The following is a 15,602-nucleotide window of genomic DNA, read 5'->3' on the forward strand; positions in this document are numbered from 1 at the left end:
ATGGAACATAACTAATCCCTATTACCTGACATTGTAGAAAAGGCACTTCAGATGATTTCATCACACATGAGAAAAGTAGAAGAACTTGCCTCTCTCGGTCCCCACAATTAATACTTGTAACCCCGCAATGACCCTCAGCAGAATTTAGGTGGGGGAGGGGGCTATTATGTTTTATAAAAATGTCTAAATTAAAAGCAAAAAAATCAAAATTTAAGAAAGAAAATAATAAACATTAACTATAAGGAAGAATATATGAGTGATGCCTTTTTAGGTGGCCTTTGTTTCTCCACATAAGTGCTATTGAAGTAAAGAAATCAAGCTAGAAAATAGTATAAAATAAGCAAAATTGTTCAAAAACAAGCAAAACCAACCAACAAACAAGAAAAGAATAGCTTGCCTCTTGCCTAAATTGGTAAGACTTTAAGATGAGAAGACAAAACTATCTTTCAAGATGATCTGGCCCCATAACTTTTGTTCTCATTACTGTACTTCCTGCTCAGGAAAGGTGGAGGATTGACTCTTCAGGAAAATAAACCATAGATTATATTTGAAAGCAAGCCATGAACACATTGTGATGACACAACTGCATTAGGAAGTGCTTTAAAGGAAGTGAAAAAGGCCCAGTCCACTGGAACACTGTCTTGATGATCTAAATCTTTCCAAAACATTGGGGATTCCACAACCAGACAGAAGGGACCAAGCACCAAAGCATTGACTGTACACATGTCAGGGGATTCCCCAGCCACTACCTTTGCTTTCCCCACTTCAGCACCAAAAAATACTACATCATAGAAGAGACACTTTCCCATTATGTACTTCTCCAACATGGTTTTTAAAAGTTATGTAAGTAATTAGTACACTCTAAAATGTGTGCAAACATGAAATAAAATAGCAGGTATCCAGCTCCCAGGTTAAGAAATATCTCATCATTGAAACTTTGGGAGCCTTTGACAGCAGGCTCTTGATCTTACCTTTCACTCTCACAAGACCGCCACTGCTAATTTCTTGCTTGTTGCTGTGTGTTTTGTATACTTTCATATCTGGTGTGCACTCCTAAGCAACAGATAGCATAGACTTTTCTTGTTTCTTACACGAAGTGTGAATAAGCTCACACAGGGGAGTCTTTGGCCACCTGATTTTTCTGTTTTTCCCTTTTCACCTATTTTCCCCTGTGTTATTATATTTGTGAAGTCCCTCTATGTTGTTACAAGGATTAACATCTGAATTAACCTCGCCACTGTGCTAACCTGATCACCATGGACCCACTTTTCCACTGACAAGCAGGGTTGCTTTGTGAATACAAACAACACTGTTCTAAGTGGTCTTTTCCTATGCCCACACACACGTTTCTGTCAGTTACACGTAAGCATGAGTTTTGGGATTGAAGGGAACATTCATTTAAGATAAGGAGGTATTGAAACATTGCCTTGAAAAGAGATTTACAGATTCATAATCTCTGCTTGCACATTTTTTACCAGATATTACTAAACATAAATTGCAACTTAAATACTCCTTGAACCTGATTGAATTCCAGCAGCTATTCCTAAAAGTTTGTTTGCTTCCTTCTCTGTAATCGTGTCCCATCTTCACAGCCTACATCGTTAGTGAAGGTAACCAAGCCAGAGAAAAGCGACTAAAAGTGGCTATATCCAGTGGGCCCATATGAAAAGGAAGAGGTTTTACCCCTTCTTGTGGGTAGATTTAGAGATTTGCAACCCTAATAAGTTCCTAATCTCTTTCAAAGATATCTAAAGATTTACTTTAAGAAAATATTCAGAGGTACACATAGATATTTGTATAGTAATATATTTAATAACATCAGGGTTAAGTATGTCTATTGCAATGTCATTAAGCAAAATATCCATTAGATAGGAACTAACTGAGTCAATGGCTTCATATCCTCAGAATTGTTCACGAATGTGTTAGGGAGATTGCTCAGCAGTTAAAGACAATTGTTTGCAAAGGTTGCCAGCCCCGGTTCAATTATCTTGTACTCACAGAAAGCCAGACCACAAAAGGTGGCATACTCGTCTGATATTCATTTGCAGTAGCAAGAAGGCCTGGCATGCTCATAGCACTGCCACACACACATAGATAAAAATATTTTTTAAATTGTACACTAAACAGAAAATAACCACTTCTTTTTGCTTTAGAAATTGATTGCTACTTAATTAGCCATTCAAATTAAAGCCGTTGTGTATCATGACTCAGGATTTTGTAGATCGGTTAGAAGTGTTCGCTTCATTCAGCTGGCAACTGACCCCAGAACTGGAACATGAAGAAGATCAGACTCATCCTTATCAGCTAGATGTGCCCTAGAACAACCTTGGCTCCCTTTCATGCAGCTCTGTAGGTGGGAGGATCAAGAAGACAAGCTTCAGTGTGCAAATTCTTAGCAAGTCTCTGTTTGCATCCAGCTGGCCAGTGTTTATTAACTAATATAACCATGGCCACAGCTCACAAAAGAGGATTGCACGAGGAGGCTGTCAATTCCAGTAGACATGGTTCATTGGGAGTCACCAGTGGGAAAATCCACTATAATCATGAAGGGAGCAAATGAAAAATATGAGAAGCATCATAGGATAGCCATTGTTTTGACAGTGTTTGTGCAAAAGTATCTGGAAGAATGCATTCTGGGTAGTTTTTGACACAGTGAAATAAAGTTGTTTGGGAATCTGTAGTAAGACTGGGAGACTACTTGCTTGGGCGGTGCTACATACAGGCTAGGTAAACACCCTGTCCCTGAACCACCTCCAAGCCTCTAATACGTGAGAGAGGAGACAGACAAACACAGAGAGAATGGATTGGCAGGTCCTCTAGCCACTGCAACTGAACTCCAGATGCACGTGCCACTTTGTGCATCCAGCTTTATACTAGGGAATCAAACCTGGGTCATTAGGCTTTGCAGGCAAGCACCTTAACTGCTGAGCCATCTCTCCAGCTACTAAAATTGGAGAGATTTTAATGTGTGTGGCTTTATTGCTTACATTTTCTATACTAATCATATATTTTATAACTTAAAAATGTTTCTATGTTGTTTCAGGCCGGTCTCAAACTCATAGCAATCCTCCTACCTCCAGAGTGCTGGGATTAAAGGTGTGCACTACCACATCAGGCTAAAAAGGTGTTTCTAATGGGTATTTTAGAATAAAAGAATTGTGGGCAATGTTTCTTTTCATGGTTTTCTGTATCTTCATCACTTTATTTAAGAAATATGAGCACATTTTAAAATCAAAAAAGAAAAATAAACATAACCAATTCAAACCAGTAGTCATATATTATTCATGATACAATCTTCCAAATTATTGCAACATCATTTTGTCTACATTTTATATTACCATGATGCTCATATGTAATAAAATCTTCCCAGTGACTGAGGACTTCATGTGTTAATTGAATCAGCTTCATATTTTGCAACCTAATAAGACCACAAAGCAACTGCCAGCTTCATGGTGATGGGTTTTTCTAAACGTTCATTGTGGAGTTCCCAAACCCAAGTCCATATGCTAACTTATGAGGCAGTTTCCACAATGTTTACATTTGTCATCCTGCTTTTTTGGATAGCAAGGAAAATGTAAGTGTCTATATTATTTCTTCATGATTGATATTTTTTCTCCCCACTTTCAGAATTTTTAATTCAAAAACAAATTTGATCTCAGTTTGTCCTTTCTTTTCAAATATAGGCAGCATGAACATAGTGTGGTCCCGTTTAATTGGATGCAGTGTGTTATGTGATAGTAAAAATCAAGAGTTTTCCCCTTGCTTCTTCCAATAAGAGATATTTATTTTTAATTTTGCATTAGGGTTTAGATATTCAGGGTTTAAATTTCACTTTGATTCATACTACTTATATAAAAATTAAAACACAAATTCACGTGATAGTTATGGGTACAATATACATATGGGAACAATTTTAAATTACAAATACATATCACATTTGGGATGGTGGTCATTGCTAGGACTGAGAAGTAGAAAAGAGTAGGGATGGAGGTTTCTTTGAAAAGTGCAAACTGAAAGAATTGTTAGATCAGGGTGGTGGGAAAACAATCATCTATTGTAGTATCTTCTCTATATTTAAATATTTTGCAATTAACTCATTTTAATTAGAAAAGCATACAAGTAACTTAAGTGCAGTGGGTACCATCATTGGGATGGTAAAGATGGAGCCCTGAAAAGCTAATGAGGTGACTTCTGAAATTAGCCAGGCCCAGAATGAAATCAGATGCTCCCCAGCCCAGACATGCCAGGATTATTTTTAGACTGGGAATTCTATCCAAGGCTTGTGTACAAGCAGGCTGCATTTTCTTAATATGTTCTCTTTGGAGTGAAAAGGGAGAGAGAGAACGCCCTAGTTTTGGCAACAAGTAACTGCTTTTTAGACACTTGCTAGAGACTGAGGGGAGTGGGAGGCTGGATCCCACCATCTCCTCAATATTGAAGACTGGAACCCAGGCAACGGTTGGCCTGATTAGAATCCAAACAAATCCCAAAGGGCAGGAATTTGCTTAAAAAAATGGCCAAGTTTACCTTTCTCAAAGATAGAGGGAAAATATCTTAGGAGATTTGAAGGTAGTAGGGTCTATGAGAACTTACAGCTTAGCACACATGTAAAGGAAGCTTCTAGAATTCCTAGGGTGCACTGTATTCAAGATATTTCTGGATCTTCGGTGAAAGAGGGACACTTACTTCACCACAGTTCATGTCAAAAGTTCTGGGAAGACAAGCAAGTTTCTGCACTTGGGAACGTAACAACAATGGTGTCTGAATCATGGGCCAGGAAGAGCAGTACAGTAAAATGATGGGAAAATGTGACCCCAAGGAGACATTGTCCCTCCTGTAGACTACCATGAAGATGATGGTCACTAGCTCTATGCTGAAGGTCTCCAGATCTGATCTTTGCATTGGGTTAGTCCAAATCAGACAGAGTTTCCTATCACATTTTACAAATGACAAATTCCTCACTCCATTGGCCCCCACATTTACCATTTCTTCTGAATCTTCAGCTATATCTCAGGGGTGTGTGTGTGTGTGTGTGTGTGTGTGTGTGTGTGTATTGTGTATGTCAGTTTGCATGATAATATGTGTGTATGTATGTACGTATGCTATTCTGTGATGCTTCTGTGTGCATATTGCTGTGTATATGCATGTGTTCACGTGAGAGAGACAGAGAGAGAGAGAGAGAGAGAGAGAGAGAGAGAGAGAGAGAGAGAGAGAGGGAGGGAGTTTAAATCTTTATGTGCTTACAATTCAGTCTCTCCTGTGGCCTTAGGTTGGAAAGCAGTCAAATTAGATGAAATTATATTAATCCCACAAGCAGTCTTCACTAACATAAATAGCATTTTTGTCACCAGAGATTGTCATCTTGACCAGAATAGCAGAGCTGGGCATTGTTATTGTAGTTTCTAATTTAGTTTCTACATTTTGAGTAAATGTTGCTCTTGATTCTTGGAGTACACTGTCTTATTTGTTTGGAAGGGTCTAATTAATGGTAAGACTAGATGTGTGGCAAAGGACAGTGCGTGTCTCTGTGTTACCACTGTATGCAAACACTCAGCAAATATTTGCTCAGTGAGCAAAGGATGGAAGCAACACAGAAGTCCAGTTGGTCTCAGGAACTCTCAGCCACATTGTAATGTTGAAATGCAGATGTTTTGGCCTAAACTCTTAATCCATCTGCCCCATGATATACAAGGCACTCTTCATCTGAGGCCTAAGGGCCACATACAATCACAGGCTGGTTTGTGCTGGCTTGTTTGTTTGGCTGCATGTGTTGACATTTCTCTTCCTTTCCATTAAACAGAAAATGTGAGCCAAAGAGGAAAGAAGGATATCTACAGAAATGCTACCTCTGGCAATATTCAGGATCAAGTGTTTCGTCCATTAGAAGCCTGTCCTATAGTTATTGAGGCTGTATGTTCCAGTCTGCATTGCAATTCCTGGTTTATCCTCACCCCTAAGAAACTTATGTTAAAACCAGAACCAGGGTCAGTTGGGTGATTGAGATCAAGACCCATGGGCAGGGCAAAACAGTAGCCTAGAAGAACTGTTAAGAGGCAGCAAGGTGGGGAGAGCCAAGGAGACGAGAGCAATCATCAGAAGTGGCCCTGGGCAAGTACAAGTCTCTATGTATTTGTGGAACAAGTAAGAACTTCCTGTAGCACTCAGTGACCACTATATATTTTAATAGTGTATGGACCTGCAAAAGACAAAATCCCATTAGCACATATACAGTAAAATGCTATGGTGAGATATGGAAATTAGGGGAGAAATGCCCATGGAAGCAATGAAAAAAAAGGTTGAAGACATTGCCTTATATTAAAATCAATAGTGAAAGTTTAATTGAAAATAAAATCACAGGGCTGGGGGAATGACTTATCAGGTAAGGCACTTGTTTGCAAAACCAAAGGACCTAGGTACGATTCCCAGGACCCACGTAAGACAGATGCACAAGAGGGTGCATTTGTCTAGAGTTCATTTGCAGTGGCTGGAGGTCCTGGCTCACCTATCCATTCTTTCTCTCAAATAAATAAATAAAAATAATAATATGGAAAACCTTAAAAATATAATAAAATTACATGCACTTCTAAAGTGATTTTCAAAAAATGAACAAAGAATTCCATTTATTTATCATATATGCAAAGATCATCTGTAATAACCAGTACATTAATAAACATCTAGGGCTGCGGAGGTGGCTCAGCAGTTATGGGCACTTGCTTGCAAAACCTGATGGCTTGAGTTTGATACCCTAGACCCCACATAAAGCTAGGTGCACAAATGAGCACGTGCTTTCAGAGTTCATTTGTAGTGTCAGGAGGCCCTGGTGTGTCCATGCTCACTCAATCTCTTCCTCTCTCCTTTCTCTCTTTCTTTCTCCCTCAAATTAATAAAAATACTTTGTTTAAAATAAGAATTTACCTGATTGTACTACGTACCATATATTAGGAGAGGCATGTAAAATATTTTAAAAATAAAAACTAAACATCTAGGTGCGATTTGTTTCCCTTCCCAAACCTCTATTTTCCCTAGTGCTAAACTTAATAAGCATATTTCACACTTACTGGGATTACCATCAAACTTCTTCCCAATCTGCGGATTTGCCCCTCTTCGTTAGCATCAGGTTCTTGTTGAATCCACTGGGGCAGCGATTTCATGCTCATCCTCAATATCTCTTTTGCCTTCATACTTAATTTAACACTCTTCCTTGAAAATAAATTCTGGATGTGTTACTGCCTCAAATGCTACCATTCAGATCCAAGGACTGTGATTTCTCACCTGGTTATCAGCAGAATGTCCTAAACGCAGCGACTGCTCTACTGTCTGCTCATTGGAACCTGCTCTACAGCACATCCCTCCACGTCCCTTTCTCGTCCCTTCAGTGGTTCTCTGTCTTATTTCAAGTGAAAAAACGTTTCAAAACAGCGACAAGGTGCCACGTGACCAAGGCTTCAGTTCTCTTGTGCAGTCCTGTGGCTGACCCTTCTGAAACAAGAGGTGTGAGGTGCTGGAAGCCCTGTGAGGATGGTTTGCATTCAGTGGCTCCTGTTAACTTCTGCAATTTCAGTGTTTGATTATTTGCTATGTGTAATTACTTAAGTCTGTAAAAAGTGGCTTCTTCCCCCAGCCTCACCTCTTTTATTTACCATTCAAGAATTCAAGTGTCAGCCAGGCTTGGTGGTTCACACCTTTAATCCCAGTATTTGGGAGGGACAGGTAGGAGGATCACCATGAGTTCGAGGCCACCCGAAGACTACATAGTGAATTCCAGGTCAGCCTGGGCTATAGTGAGACCCTACCTTGAAAAAGAGAGAGAGAGAGAGAAGTTTAAGTATCAGCACCTTGGTAAGAGTCCAAAAGTTGGGGTTTTTTTTTTGTTTTTTTTTTTTTCCTGTTCAGGAAATAGATTGTTCTTATTGCTGTTGATATTTCATGAATTCTTTTTGCCACTAGGCATGCTTGGTGATATATTTGCTTCATATATTATTTAAGTATCAGTTGTATAGTTAACATTTTAGTATGTATTTAAAAAATATCAAATGATAGTGTGTATATATAATTAATGTATAGAATGAAAACTAACATTATAGCATATAAGATAGTTTTAAATGTGTGTGTGTGTGTGTGTGTGTGTGTGTGTGTGTGTGTGAATGTGAAAGGATTAAAATTTGTTTTGAGTCCACATGTGGAATGTAAGTAGTTTGTCATGTTTTTACTCAAGGTCCATGGAATGTATTCATTCTAAGTAGTCCAGGTTGAGATGTCTGTTTCCTAATTCAATGTGAATGAACAGCTAATCAAATTAGGTTTAAAAAGACAGCTCAACTATAAGCACAGTTCTGTCTTTGTAACTCTATCTGCACATTTGCCTTAGCTTTTAAAGATTTTGTTCCTCACTGTTATTTCACTACCAGACGTCATAGTTTTGATCTGGAAGCTATAAACTTTATTATATTTAGGCTGGATTATTCATATGTTTTTTTTTCTTCTAAGTTATATTCCATAATAACAAATTCTAAAAATTTTCAAGAAATTTTAATTCACGAAACTCAGCATTAATAAACTGTTTCATTAATTCTTTTTGCTCTAATTCCATAGTTTTTTCTTATTCATTTAATATAGTGAAGGTTATCAGTGCACAATCCCTGAATTCCTATTTTTCTTATGAATAATTTTTGTCTAGTTCTTTCTGACAAAACACTGATCCTGATGTTTATCAACCCTTTGGAACATCTTCAGTCATATTTTAAATTTTGCGTTTTTTTTTTTTTTTTTGGTTTTCTGAGGTAGGATCTCAGGCTGACCTGGAATTAGTCTCAGGGTGGCCTTGAACTCTCCGCGATCCTCCTAACTCTGCCTCCCAAGTGCTGGGATTAAAGGTGTGCGCCACCATGCCTGCCCGACATTAAACGTTGCTTTTTAATTAATTTATGAGACATGATCTTGTTAATGTAGTCCACCCTAGCCTCAAACTCACTGTTCTCCTGCCTCAGCCCTCAGAGCACTGAGATTTCAGATGTGGTCGGCACGCCTGTGATGGCTTGCTGATTTGCCCCGTTTGCTACAACGTTCAAGTCATATGGTCCTGACTTCAGCTTACTACCGACCAACGCCAACCAAACCTGCTTCTCTGGTCGTGTGGTTTCCTTCTCCAAGAGACTGCGTGTGTGGTGATGTCACCACTTGGAAATTCATCTTTTCACTCCTTGTTCATAGGCTTCATCTTAAAATTCTTATGTAGCAGGAAGCAGGTCCATTTTTGAGCTCTCAGAAGGTAACACAACAGAACATCTTCCACCTCTTTTCTACTCTGCCAGCCGACCAGAAAAGACAAGAAAAGAGAAAAAGGTTGCCTCAGACAGCCAGTGAAAGGACACCAGAGAGGAAGTTCCTTCACGTCACATTTTGCTGTACTTCCCCTTAGCTGATCCTCAGAGCCTCAGAGATGACCTCCAAGGTGGTTCCAGTTATTGTTTCATCCACCACGGCTTCACTCACACATGAAAAGCAGTCAACTTCTTGAAAAGAAAAGCTTGCAAGCAAACTTGGTTGCACAACAGCATGTGGTTGTGATTCATTTCCCATCTGTGTCACTGAAGTAATCTGGCCTTACTGTTTTTCCCCAAAACTCTGCAATCAAAAGCCATTAACTACCCAACAACCACACCCAACACCCATATCCAACAACTTCAAGGGGAACCTGAAGTTTCCGATGAAAAGAGTTGTGGAGTGGTTGACCATTATGGTATGACAGAAAGATTACCATCACTCAAGTCAAAAAATCCCTGAGTTGGAATCATAGCTCTGCCATGTACAATATCCCTGTCTTGGGGAAAATCACTTAATATCACTTAATTAATTAATTAACATCACTTAATACCATTGATTATTTCTTCTACAATTTGAGCATATGATACACCCCGACTGATGTTTTTGGGAGTGACATCTGAGAACACTTAGATAAAGGGAAGCACTGGCACATTGTTCCTGCTCTCCCATGTGGGCACTGAGGGCAAGCCCAGGGGCAGTTGTTGCCATGGAACCTCTTTCAGATGGTCTCTAGTGATGCAGCTTCTGGAGATTTCTCAGAAGAGGCTCTGTAGGCTACTCTCAACCTTTGCCAAGGAATTTTCACCTGGCTATAGATAACAGAGACGCACAACTGGTCAAATTGCTGAGAATAAATGACTATTGATTGCTCAATCCCCAACTTGCCATCTATAATAACACCCTCTACAAAGCTCAGGGAACAGTGGGGAAGAAAGCGTATTGCAGTCAAGTTTGCATTGCTGGTAGAAATCACCCAACCAAGAGCAGCTTGTGGGAAAAAAAGAGGTTTATTTTGGCTTAGGGGCTCAAGGGGAAGCACTATGATGGCAGAGGAAAATGATGACATGAGCAGAGGGTGGACATCACCCCCTGTCCCACATAAAGTGGACAACAGGAACAGGAGAGTGTGCCCAACACCGGCATGAGGAAACTGGCTATAACACCCATAAGTCCTCCCCCCGCAATCCACTGCCTCCTGGAGGCTTTAATTTCCAATTGCCATCAGCTAGGAGCCTAGCATCCAGAACGCCTAAGTTTATGGGGGACACCTGAATCAATCCACCACAGGGGGACAGTAAGAATGTGAGAGCTGGCATATGGGGAGGAGTGCTGTGGCACGGCTTCTTCTGGATAAACGAAGCCAATATCCTCAGGGACTGGTAGCAGCAGTTGTTCCCTTTACAAGACCGGTGCTACCAACGTTCCATCAGGAACGTGGAAGGGCTCATGAGGCTCCACCCCTCCTTGGAACATTATGAGCAGTCAATGGTTACTAGGAGAAGCGAAGACTTTTTCTTCAGTGGTAAAGTCACTGGCCAGTTGCACATGATCCAGTAAATAACCTGCAACCCGTGCTTATGGAAGCAACCCTAATTAAACTCAGTGAGCAGGCCATCCCCCCAGACACACAAAGAAATGAAAGAGGGAGACTCTGGGGGAAGAAGGAGTTCAGAAGGCAAGGGATAGGGATAAAGAAAAGGTAATAAGGGGTGCTTATGATCAAAATACATTGCATGCACTATGAAATTATCAAAGAGGGAAAAAAAGGAAGATGCTACCTAATATGTTTTTCAAGTTAGACAGAGTTCTAGGTTCCCTCTATGGTCATCCAGTAAAGAATCCCGGGGCTGGGGAGATGGGTCAGTGGTTAAAGGGGCTTGCCTGCAAGAGCCTGCCCACCTGGGTCCAGCCCAGGTTCAGATATCCACCATAAAGCCACATGCACATATAGTGCATGCATTTGGAGTGCATTCTCATATTCTCTCTCTCTCCCTCCCTCCCCTCACAAATAAGTAAAATAATTTTTAAGGCTAAGGAGGATTGCTCAGCACTCAGAGAGTCTTGAACAACTTCTGGTGCCCTTTCCCCCCTGTCTGTACTTTAGGATTTTAGACACAGAAACCCAGACTTGCATGTACAGAAATGAGAGGATAGGGTAGTCAAGACCGGTTGCCTAATTTTAAAAGAATTAAAATATTCCCTAAAACTGCCTCTAATAGAAACAACGAAGAAAACTTCACATTCCACAATTATAAATTATTTACTATTTCATTGACACCCATTTTCAGTATAAATGGACTTACTAGGAATGACAAATTACCTTTTCCAGCCATGTTTATCTCAGTAGGAATAACTTTATGATGAAATGATTTATGAGCCCAAACTGGGCCCAAAAGGAAAAGAGATGGGAGTGAGGTTTTTGTGTGGTGCCTATAGCAACAGGAACCACAGAAAGCTGGGGGCTCTGAGGGTAATGTCTGCTCCATCATTCCACGATTCACACCACCCCGTATGTCACGCAGAACTCAGAGCAATCCCTTAAGCAGGGACAGGATACTGAACTTGAAGAATAATTCTGACACCCACTCAGGAATGGGAATGGCTTTAAGCTACATTCCCCAGTGATAGCAAATAAAAACCAGGATATCAAAAAAATTTAATTTTCAATAAGCAATAAATAATCGATACTTTAATGAAATACTTGTCCATTGTTTGTCTTTTTTCAATTTCTTAATATTTCATCAGTTTTTATTTGACACTCATAAAGCTTCAATTTTCTTCAATTTGGTAATCATGGATGCATAATATCGATATATCTTTTTTTCTACTCTTTTAAAATTTTATTTCACATATATCATAACAAGTTATACTATTATCCCCTTGGCCTAACTCTCCTTATTCTGGGGGTCCTCCTTAGTGGGGTTATGGTAATCACTGTGATCTCCTAAAGGCATATCTTTGTTATATTATAAAGTGAATAACTATAATTGTGACAATGTCTACTAGTGTTTGATATTAAAATTTCTGAAAATAAAACTTGAGTCTATTATTTGGTCAAGAAGTTTTCATTCATTTATGATTAAATGTATTACCTTGTAACCTAAAAAATGTGAGTTTTCTTAACTTTTTTATATGAATGACATCCCATTTTCTTTTGAACAAAGGACCTCATGCATAGTAGATAAGCACTCACCACTGAGCTATATCCCTAGCCCTCGGCCTTTCCTGGTAACATCCCAAACTGTTCCTTCAAAACGGTTTGCTAGTCATTTAATTTTTTATTTTGGTTTTTTGAGGTAGGGTTTTGCCCATGCTACCTGGAATTCACTATGCAGTCTCAGGTTTGCCTCGAACTCACAATGATCCTCCCACCTCTGCCTCTCTAGTACTGGGAAAAAAACATGCACCAGGGCTGGAGAGATGGCTTAGCGGTTAAGCGCTTGCCTGTGAAGCCTAAAGACCCTGGTTCAAGGCTCGTTCCCCAGGTCCCACGTTAGCCCCATGCACAAGGGGGCGCACGCGTCTGAAGTTCGTTTGCAGAGGCTGGAAGCCCAGGTGCGCCCATTCTCTCTCTCTCCCTCTATATGTCTTTCTCTCTGTGTCTGTCGCAAATAAATATTAAAAAAAAACATGCACCACTACATCCAACTTGCTAGTCATTTGATGCAGAAAATTATACAAAATAATGTAAGTCAAAAGTTTCAGATCTTGGGGCTGGAGAGATGGCTTAGCAGTTAAGCACTTGCCTGTGAGGCCTAAGGACCCCGGTTCCAGGCTCGGTTCCCCAGGTCCCACGTTAGCCAGATGCACAAGGGGGCGCACGCGTCTGGAGTTCGTTTGCAGAGGCTGGAGGCCCTGGCGCGCCCATTCTCTCTCTCCCTCTATCTGTCTTTCTCTCTGTGTCTGTCGCTCTCAAATAAATAATTAATTAATTAATTAAAAGAGTTAAAGACCAGCAGACACTGTTACACCATGAGTTTTTGTTTTTGTTTTGAAAAAAATACATGAAAGGCAATGAAGGAAAAGTTGTCCCTTTTGTTGGGCATCTCTGGGCTGTTTCCATTCCTTCTTTCTATTACCAATGATCTTTCTACCATTTTCATTCATTTCTGAGGTCTTTGTGTTTGCCCCATTTCTGTCATCCCTCTCCTACATGAACAATAATCCAAACAAATCATGAGCAAAGCTGGGAGTGGTGGTGCAGGCCTTTAACCCCAGCACTAGGGAGGCAGAGGTTGCAGAATCACTGCATGCTGGAGGCCAGCCTGAGACTACAGAGTGAATTCCAGGTCAGCCTGGGCTACAGTGAGACCTTCGTCGAAAACAACAACAAAATGCGAACAGGTACAATTACCAATTCATTAGTTAGTGAATTTTTGTTTGTTTTCTTGAAGCAGGAGCTCAGACTATCCTAGATTAGATGATCCTAAAACTTGAGAGGTAGTCCAGAGTGACCTTGAACTCCTGATCCTCTTGCCTCCACCTCCCGAGATCTGGAATTACTGGTCTGTACCACCTTGCCTGCCATGTTAATACTTTTTTTTTTTTTTTTTACTGAAAGTATTAAAGCAAAAACAGTCTCTGATTGAGACCTATATTTTTTAAGATTTCCCAGGGAAAAATATATACATGTTCTCTTAAATTAGCCTTTCAAAGTTAATGCAAGTAATAATGACCAAATTTTGCCTTGTTCTGGGATAACCTAAAACTCTGCCGCTTGGGCAAATTTCCTCTTCCTCAGGCTCTGCCATTTAGATCATGATGTCACTAGTCCTGCCTGGCACCTGTACCAGTGATAGAGAAATAATTCTTGAATGTGTCCTTCTCTTGTTCATTTTTTTTTTCCATTATCAATTCTTAATAAACCTTCTCAAACACAGTGGCTAGCTCAGCCGGATCTTCAGTGTCTCTGGATTGTGAGTTGATCAGACAGATCTTCTGGGCTCACTCACATGACTGCTTTCAGCTGAAGGATCAGCTAGGATACTCCTACACCACCCAGGCGGGTCATGCTGCCACTGGCTGGGAGCCAATCTCATCTTCCTCTGATCCTCCTATCTTACTGAACTGGCTTTCTTCCATGGCCAACCTGGGCAGTGTTCCACGGGCCAAAAGCCAAGGCTACAAGGTCTAAAGTCATGTGCTTTATTTTTCTTCATAGTACTTAATGTCACATAATCTAATATGACCACGTACGTTAGCAGACTTCTCTTTCATTAGCATGAAATCTTTGTAGCAGCAGAAACATTTAACTTTCATATCCCCAATATCTACAACACCTCCTATCAATGAAGAGGAGCTTGACAAATAAGTGCTGAATAAAAATAAGACTGGGTGTTCCTTTCCTGTAGTCACCAGGCCCCGAGAGAGGTGCACCAGCCCTCACAGGGACGCTGTCATGATTTCGAACCCATGACCCTTGCTGGGATTCATCCTCACCTGCTGTCCATCACTGTGCAAAAGAGGACAGGGCTAAACATGGTATGTCTTTGTTTTATAACATTGTGACTTCCTTGCCACCAACACAATAAAACCATCAGCCATTGCCATGGAAATCAACGTCTCCCTACCCAGTTCCTGTCCCTCTCAACTTCCCCTGACCAACAGGACTTCCAGGTTGTGGCGGTCTCCCACATTTACTCTTCCTTCATGAGTCGTCAGGTCCTTGGATGGAACCTGCACCTCCGCAAATGCATGAAGATTCCTTGTGCCTGCTCTGCCTGGCGAATTGATGTCCATCTCAAAGAGCCAGCAGCTCTACCATGTCCTCAGACATGCCCAACACGTCCTTTCCTCGATTTCCTCAGAAACGTGAACCTGACTCAATCAGTTTCAGTCTCTTCTCTTCCTCTCTTCACCCATAACAAATTCTTGTCTTCCCGCATTTTTCTTTCTCTTTTAATTTCTATACTCCCCTCTAGTCAGGGCTTGGCACAAAGTGTGTGTTGAAGAAAGGTCAGCTGAAGAAATATCCAAAGAAAGATATAGGAGATATTAAAGTTCTAGTAGAATAAGTGACAATCATCCTTCCTAGGCCACAAGATGTTTCCAAACCACAGAACACATAGGACACAAGCATTATAAAGAAATATTGACATACCCACAGATGTTTTTTCATTTAATTTAAAACTTTAAGCTGCTTTTCCTCAAATAACTTCATCAGAAATAAAAACAGGTTTGGAGAGATGGCTTAGCAATTAAAACTCTTGCCTCCAAAGCCAAAGGACCGAGGTTCAATTCCCAGAAGCACAAGGGGGCACATGCATTTGAGTTTGTTT

At 40.4% G+C, this 15,602-nt stretch overlaps 1 pseudogene; it reads left to right on the plus strand.

The window, feature by feature from the left end:
- Positions 1–2,501: 2,501 nt before the first annotated feature.
- Positions 2,502–15,602, plus strand: part of LOC101610396 — a 67,439-nt pseudogene continuing 54,338 nt past the window's right edge.

Source organism: Jaculus jaculus, chromosome 16, assembly GCF_020740685.1.
Source record: "Jaculus jaculus isolate mJacJac1 chromosome 16, mJacJac1.mat.Y.cur, whole genome shotgun sequence".
Taxonomy (NCBI): domain Eukaryota; kingdom Metazoa; phylum Chordata; class Mammalia; order Rodentia; family Dipodidae; genus Jaculus; species Jaculus jaculus.